Genomic DNA, 9,336 nt, shown 5'->3' on the forward strand with positions numbered 1-9,336 from the left:
GAATCTAACTCTAAACTTCTACCCTTTTCGATTAACTATAATCGAAAACTCTCCACTCAACAAGAAGTCAGACTCGCTTCTTGTTTACAAAAGCTCTCAACTCTTTTTAACTCTAACCACCCAAGAAGTCAAACCCACTTCTTGTTTACAATTCTCACAACCTCTCTCCCAAGAAGTCAAACCTACTTCTTGTTACAATTCCCTCAAGACTCAACTCCCAAGAAGTCAAACCCACTTCTTGTTACAAATCTAGGAATTATTGTTTGCCAATCTATGTTATGAAAATCAGAAATTACTGGTTGTAATAAATCATTCAGAAACACGAAGTAACTGAGATTTTTAGAACGAGTAAGTAAGATGAACAGAAATTTATTTGTAAAAAATAATTGAATCTGTAAAAACTTACCAGAATCTGAAATACTCTTTTTAATTTTGGAAGAAAATCAAGTCCACTGAATTCACAGTGTCCCCTTAAGTAAATTATTCCCCTCTAGTATCCGAGGTTTGATTTAGAATATAACCTCCAAGGGTAAAATGATCTTAATCAGTAGAGTGTAGATACCAAAAACTCTACTGTCAGCGAATCAATCCACAACAGGAAAGTACACGAAGAAATATGTGTTTTGAAGAAGAAGGAAGATCAGAAAATTTGTAGGTAAATATTCTGAAGACTGAATGGTATTTATAGGCAAGAAGAATATATTTATAGGCAACAAGAATATATTCTATCGATCATTTTCCAAAGCCAAAGACAAAGCCGAAGCCGTAGCCGTAGCCGAAGCCGAAGCGAGCGAGCCACGACGACGACGGCGCGAGGGGGGTCCCTCTTTCCAACCCTTTTAACAATTAATATGAGTGTTTATTTATTTAAACTCTCCTATTTTCATTTCCATTACCGATGAGGGACAATTGCCTTTTCCATTAAAGCATTAGAAGACTTTTCAAGTTCCCAACCTTTCAAGTTCTAAACTTATCAAATTCCTCTCCTTCCCTCTATTTCCCATCAATTCTTGCTACATACCCAACAATCCCCCACATTGATGGGGAATAGTTATAACATAGGAATGCACGGACAATTGTGTACTTTACAAGCAAGGACTAATTGCATCTGGATAAGTAGTGAACATATGTCGGACTTTCTGTAGTGAACATATATCGGATATACTCGGTCAATCGGTAGATGTGATATCTTTGAATTGTAGAGCTTTGGTGTATACCTAGACAACCATATGTCACACAATTAACCCTTTGCTGTTTATGATTCTTACGGTTGTATTCGTTTCAGCCATGAGCACCTCCTGGTTTCATGAGTGTATAGAGAATAGGCTTTTGACATAAAATTCTCTTTGAAGCGGCTTCCACTTCACACTCACATAAGTGATTTCTAACCGTGTCATCTCGTAGATACACTATTTAGTCAAATCTACCAAACTTAGCAAATCATTAAAAACTTTAAGCTTTATTACCTCATTAACAAGCCTTAAAGTCTTAACCTTTTCCTGAACATTGTCTTCATCATGAGAATGGATTGAGTTAATTGACAATGTCGAACCGTCAGCCATAACTTTGTTTTTCTCCTTGAATCTAGCTCTTGGGATCTCCAGTCTGCTAGATAGAGTTACCGTCATGCTGACTTGTCCTAAGCCGTAAACCCATTCCCTTAGATGATCTTTCAACTGCCTCTCTCACTAGGCCTTTCGTTAGTGGATCTGACACATTATCGCTTGACTTTACATAGTCAATTGTGATAATTCCACTAGAGAGCAGTTGTCTTATGGTGTTATGTCTACGTCGTATATGACGAGACTTCCCGTTGTACATAACGCTCCCTGCCCTACCTATTGCTGCTTGACTATCGCAATGTATGCAAATTGGTCCAACAGGTTTGGGCCAGAATGGAATATCCTCTAGGAAATTCCGGAGCCATTCCGCTTCTTCACCAGCCTTATCCAAAGCAATGAATTCAGATTCCATTGTGGAGCGAGCAATACATGTCTGTTTGGAAGATTTCCAAGAGACAGCTCCTCCACCAAGTATGAATACATAACCACTCGTGGATTTTACATCATTTGACCCGGTGATCCAATTTGCATCACTATATCCTTCAATCACAGCAGGATATTTATTATAATGCAAAGCATAATGTTGTGTCCATTTTAGATAACCCAACACACGTTTCATAGCCATCCAGTGAGTTTGATTCGGATTACTAGTGTACCGACTCAGTTTACTAATAGCACATGCTATATCTGGTCGCGTGCAATTCATAATATACATCAAACTTCCCAACACTCTGGCATATTCCAATTGAGAGTCACTTTGACCTTCATTCTTTTTAAATGTACAACTTAAATCAATTGGAGTTTTGACTACATTGAAATTCAAGTAATTGAACTTATCCAATACTTTTTCAATATAATGAGATTGAGATAATGCTAGTCCCTGGGGAGTTTTGATAATCCTGACCCCTAAGATCAAATCAGCAACTCCTAAGTCTTTCATATCGAACTTGCTGGACAACATGCGCTTAGTAGCATTTATATCGTCAATTTCTTTACTCATTATTAACATGTCATCAACATACAAACAAACAATGACTTCATGATTCATAACGTTTTTAATGTAAACACATTTATCACATTCGTTAATCTTGAATCCATTTGCCAACATTATTTGATCAAATTTAGCATGCCATTGTTTGGGTGCTTGCTTGAGTCCATAAAGTGACTTCACAAGTCTGCACACTTTCTTTTCTTTACCAGGAACTATAAACCCTTCAGGTTGTTCCATGTAAATTTCTTCCTCTAACTCTCCATTTAAGAAGGCTGTCTTTACATCCATTTGGTGGATTTTAAGATCATGCACTGCTGCTAGTGCTATTAACATCCTAATTGATGTTATCCTTGTTACTGGAGAGTATGTGTCAAAGTAGTCCAGACCTTCCTTTTGTCTGTACCCTTTGACTACCAGTCTAGCCTTATATTTGTCAATAGTCCCATCAGGTTTCATTTTCCTTTTAAAGATCCATTTTGATCCTAAAGGTTTATTTCCTGGAGGAAGATCAGTCAATTCCCAAGTGTGATTGCTTAAAATTGATTCAATCTCACTATTGACTGCTTCTTTCCAATAAGTTGACTCTGACGAAGACATAGCTGCTTTAAATGTTTGAGGCTCATTTTCAAGCAATAGTGCTACAAAATCTGGTCCGAAAGAAACAGATTTTCGTTGTCGAGTACTTCGCCTAGGTTCCTCACTAGTTAGAATATTTTCCATTGATTCTTCTCGTGGTCGTTTAGGTCTTTCACTTGTTGACTCACTTTCAGTTTTATACGGATAAATGTTTTCAAAAAACTCTGCATTATCTGATTCAATTATCGTATTAACATGAATCTCAGGATTATCAGATTTGTGAACCAAAAATCGACAGGCTTTACTATTCACAGCATACCCAATAAAGACACAATCTATTGTTTTGGGTCCAATTTTAACCCTCTTAGGTAAAGGAACCTCTACCTTGGCTAAACACCCCCACACTTTGAAATATTTCAAGTTGGGTTTTCTTCCTTTCCACAACTCATATGGAATTGATTGTGTTTTTCGATGGGGTACTCTATTGAGTATTTTATTAGCTGTAAGGATGGCTTCCCCCCAAAGATTTCGCGGTGAACCAGAATTGATCATTAAGGCATTCATCATTTCCTTTAATGTTCTGTTCTTCCGTTCTGCCAAACCATTTGACTGTGGTGTATAAGGTGCAGTAGTTTGATGAATAATACCATATTCCAAACATATCTCTGCAAAAGGAGATTCATATTCTCCACCCCTATCACTCCGAATCATTTTTATCTTTAGATTCAATTGGTTTTCCACTTCATTTTTGTATTGCTTAAATGCATCAATTGCTTCATCCTTACTATTAAGCAAATATACATAACAAAATCGAGTGCAGTCATCAATAAAAGTTATAAAGTACTTTTTTCCACCACGAGATGGTGTTGACTTCATATCGCATATATCTGTGTGAATTAAGTCTAAAGTTTTAGAATTTCTTTCAACAGACTTGTAAGGATGTTTAACAAACTTACTTTCCACACAAATTTCACATTTCGACTTATCGCATTTAAAATCAGGCAATACTTCTAGATTAACCAATTTTCGCAAGGCTTTGTAATTTACATGTCCCAAACGGGCATGCCATAAATCACTTAACTCCAATAAGTAAACAGAAGCAGAATTTTTATTAATACTGTCAATAACCATTACATTTAGTTTGAAAAGACCCTCATTGAGGTAGCCCTTTCCTATGAACATTTCATTCTTACTTATTACAGCTTTATCACTAACTAGGGCACACTTAAACCCGTTTTGAATGAGTAGTGCAACAGAAACTAAATTCTTCCTAATAGTAGGGAGATGTAGAACATTGTTCAAAGTAAACACCTTGCCGGATGCCATTTTTAACATTACTTTCCCAGTTCATGCAATCCTTGTTGTTGCTGTGTTTCCCATGAATAAATCTTTGTTGTACTCAGCAGGAGTGTACGTTGCAAAGGCTTCTTTCGCAGAGCAAATATGTCTAGTGGCACATGAGTCGAGAAACCACTCCTTGGGATTTCCAACTAAGTTACACTCCGATATCATTGCACACAAGTCATCTGCATCTTCCATGTTTTCCACGATGTTTGCTTGACTTTTGCCTTTGCCTTTCTTTATGTCCTTTATTGGAACATGACAATCAGAAGATCTATGACCAGCCTTGCCACAATTATAACAGTTGCCTTTGAATTTCTTCTTGGCCTGTTCTGACTTCTGCCCGTTGGACTTCTTTCTCTTTTTGTCTTTGGTAGGAGCTTCTTCAACAATATTAACTCCAATGATTGTTGAACTCTTACGCGACTTCTTTTCGACATTTCTGTTATCTTCCTCAATCTTGAGCCGAGTCACAAGATCTTCAAGCTTCATTTATTTACGCTTGTGCTTTAGATAATTCTTGAAATCGTTCCACGAAGGAGGCACCTTCTCGATCATTGCAGCCACTTGAAAAGCTTCATTTACTACCATATCTTCAGCAATCAGATCATGGAGAATAAGTTGAAGTTCCTGCACTTGTGATCCAACAGTTTTACTATCTACCATTTTATAGTCTAAAAACTTTGCGACCACAAACTTTTTCAAGCATTCATCTTTTGTCTTATATTTCTTCTCAAGTGCATTCTACAACTCTTTTGAAGTTGTTATTGCACTATAGACATTATATAAGTCATCATCTAAAGCACTCAAAATGTAACCTTTACATAAGAAGTCTGACTGTCTCCATGCTTCAACAATCATGAATTTTTCCCTGTCTGGCATATCATCAGCAGGAACTGGAGTATCTTCACTTGAAAATTTCTGCAGACCAAGAGTGGTAAGCCAGAAAAATACTCGTTGTTGCCATCCTTTGAAATTCACACCTATGAATTTACCCGGTTTCTCTGCTTATGGTATAAGAGTCCGGGTTGGTGCAGCAACAGCCACTGTAACACCGGTGTTTGCCATTTCTGATAAACAAAATTGATACAATATAAGTAAGCAATAAACTATAATTGCAGACATAAAGAGTATTCACAAAGATTTTTGTCTCCACCAGAAACACAGATTTAATAATTTCCTTAAGATTGTTTGCCAATCTGTGGTATGAAAATCAGAAATTACTGGTTGTAATAAATCATTCAGAAACACGAAGTAACTGAGATTTTTTGAACCAGTAAGTAAGATGAACAGAAATTTATTTGTAAAAAATAATTGAATCTGTAAAAACTTACCAGAATCTGGAATACTCTTTTTAATTTTGGAAGAAAATCAAGTCCACTGAATTCACAGTGTCCCCTTAAGGAAATTATTCCACTCTAGTATCCGAGGTTTGATTTGGAATATAACCTCCCAAGGTAAAATAATCTTAATCAGTAGAGTGTCGATACCAAAAACTCTACTGTCAGCGAATCAATCCACAACAGGAAAGTACACGAAGAAATATGTGTTTTGAAGAAGAAGGAAGATCAGAAAATTCGTAGGTAAATATTCTGAAGACTAAATGTTATTCATAGGCAAGAAGAATATATTCTGAAAGGTTGCAACCCTTTCAGAATTTGACACGACCATTAATGAAAGGTTGCAAACTTTTAAATGGTATTGACTATTCCTGAAAGTTGCAACCTTTCAGAACAGTCATGGCGGGAATTTTAAATATAACGGAAATGAAAATGGGTCACACGCGCGGATCCGAGTCGGGTCGGGTTAACTAAAAAGTTGAAAACATTTTGGTTAACTTCTGTTATCAACTAATTAATTGAAAATAATTTTTGGCCATTTAATTAATTAAATAAATAATTAAAATAATTTTTTCCAAAAAATAATCTCTCGATCGATCATTTGCCAAAGCCGAAGCGAGCGAGCGATGACAACGACGGCGCGAGGGGGTCCCTCTTTCCAACCCTTTTAACAATTAATAAGGGTGTTTAAACTCTCCTATTTTCATTTCCATTACCGATGAGGGACATTTGCCTTTTTTCATTAAAGCATGAGAGGACTTCTCAAGTTCCCAACCTTTTTCATTAAAGCATTAGAGGACTTCTTTCCTTATTTGACTTGAATTGCAACTTCTTTATTTCTTTCCTTCTTTGACTTGAAGGCTAATTTTTATTTCTTTCCTTCTTTATTTATTTCCATATTTGTTTCCTTCTTTTCCTTCTTTACAATTCTGCACTTTTTCTTCTTTGCCCCAATACTTTTTCTTCTTTGCCGCAATCTCTCATAATTATACACATTCGACACCATGCCTTCACTCTATCAATCATCAAAACTACTTTATTTGTTGTCCTACTTCCCAACATTTCCCCCCTTTTTGATGATGATAACCAATGATTTATTACACATCAAGACTATTTGTTAGTCATCAAAACTACAACTCTTTGTCATCCATCAAAACTACAAACTTCATGTTTTCTTATTCCCCAACAATTTCCCCCTTTTTGATGATGACAAACTATGCATATGTCTATCCATATTATATAATTTCCCCTTTTTGTCATCATTGAAAACCAATAACCAAAGAACCCGAATAACATTCAATGAGTGTAATATCATTTTTAACTCATAGCCACTTGGGCAACACTTACAAGTACACTTCTTCTAACAAAATGGTTAGTTAATCTGAGGATATTAGTCATCTTAAACTCATACACAATTACGATCTTCAATGAGAAACGAAATAAACAAATATATACCAATTTATGCCCTTAATCAAAAACATATGATATCATGAGTATGAGACAGACATAAGCACATCAAAGAGTCAAAGAGTTTAAAATTTAAGGATGAGGATTGGGATAAAGATTACTAAAGTGAGGAAGAAAGGGATGTTTACTGCAATTGATAATTTTTTTCAGTATGCCCATTGTGCACCAGCTCCTTCATACTGATCAGTTTTCTTAGAATGTGAAATTTCATCAAGAGAAACATGAGGTGCATCATCAATTTTTCATTCCTCCATGAATTTTTTATTAGCCTTTTTCTTGATGACAACTTTGAAGGAGTACCAACTACGAGTAAGAGATTCATTACATTTTGGTGCACAAAGAGATGTGTTTATCAATAATGAAAGCAAGCCGCAATTTATTTTTGTGAGAATTGTTCCCCCTGATAGATAGACAGGTTATACACTTGGAATTGATGAAATATCAATTTGGAGTTTGTGAACCTGGTTCAGATGTGGTGGTAAAGCAAGGTTCCCCCTAAATTAAAGCATGAGTGACTTCAATACTGTGATTTTCATCATTAGAGCAGTTTGAGATTGAATGATTCTTATTGTCAAAGAGGATTTTTGGTGATTTTTAAGAAAGTTGAATTTTTGATGATCGACCAGGTTCATTAGTGCATATGTTTGACCAAACTCAAGAAATTCATGCATTGAAAAAGGATTGTACATACCTGGGTATTACAGAGAAACCATATTCCCCCCTTTTTTGTGTTTCTCCGTGATTTACTTAATGGTGTTAGCAAAAAGTAGAGATAACATCCGCAGACTTTCTAAACATTGTTTGAGATGTGACTGGAGTGTGTACCTGTTATAGTACGAGGTTGAGTTAGTAGATATTCATTGTATAATTACTCAAGCGTAAGATTATTCGTTTACTAGCCAATTATTAAAGGAAATCATGATAATGCATCAACTTGTTTCGATAAGACCATGCTTTGACTGATTTTTCTCAAGTTCTTCAGATTCAAGACCTTCACGAGAATGTTGCATCATCATATTCTCCCAGATCAAATGAATCTCAAGCTGATTTACAGAGAACCAACCCTTGTAAATTTTCAATACCTTCCAATGAATAACAAGGACCATGTTCACACAACGAAGTTCCCTCTAAAGGTGTACCATACTCTTACTGTCCCGATTATTCTATTATTCCCCCAATCTTCAGAACCATAGATTAGTAGTAATTCACGTTGCAGGTGCATCAATGATTGTTAGATGTGAAGCAGGTTCATATGCAGTGTTCCCTAAATTTGCATCATCAAAGATGTTTGATATCATATCACTTTCTTCAACTTTTTCTTTTATCTTGTCTCTTTCATTTTTCTCATCCTTTTCAAGGAATAGACTACCTCCTTGAAAATCAAAGAGCGAGAGGAAAATTTCTACCATTTTTAGCACCTGTTTGGAGCATGCACTATTCATGTACCAAGTTGGCCTTTTCCCTCTCACCTTCACCTGAAACACTAGTCAAAGATTAGTCTTGGGAACCCATATTAGCTTGGGCTCCTTTATGTGAGTAAAAGGATGAATAAGATTTCTTCTAGCCCATAAAGGAAAATAAGAAAACGTTTTATTTGGAGCATTTTTATTTGGAACCAGGTTCTTAGACGTATCAGTCTTTTCCTTTTTGGTGAACTTAACATTTTTCTGAAAAGCCTTAAATAAAGCTTTACATTGATTCTTTAAATGACCTGAGTTTCCACAATGAGTTCATAAACTTTTAGACATGTGAATAGTGTGTGACACAAGATTATTCTGTTTTTTAAAACCTATCCCACTTCGACTAGTGGTTTGCCTTTCTTGAATTTGAGTTAAAATTTCAGAGGACCTGGTCTATCTAAGATTTCGTTCCAGATCCAGTTTGGTATGATCAAGATTTTCTTGTAGCAACCTATTCCTTTCTGCTAAAGCTTGACAATTTATGGTTAACAATTTTATTTTTTCTTCTAGAGCTAATTGAAGTTCACTAGCAGAGTTTTTGCCTTTGTGACGTAACTCCGAGATTTTAATCTGTTCCTTTAATTTGTTTTGAAGAAAGT

Source organism: Solanum pennellii, chromosome 5 (assembly GCF_001406875.1).
Source record: "Solanum pennellii chromosome 5, SPENNV200".
In the NCBI taxonomy this organism is placed as follows: Eukaryota; Viridiplantae; Streptophyta; class Magnoliopsida; order Solanales; family Solanaceae; genus Solanum; species Solanum pennellii.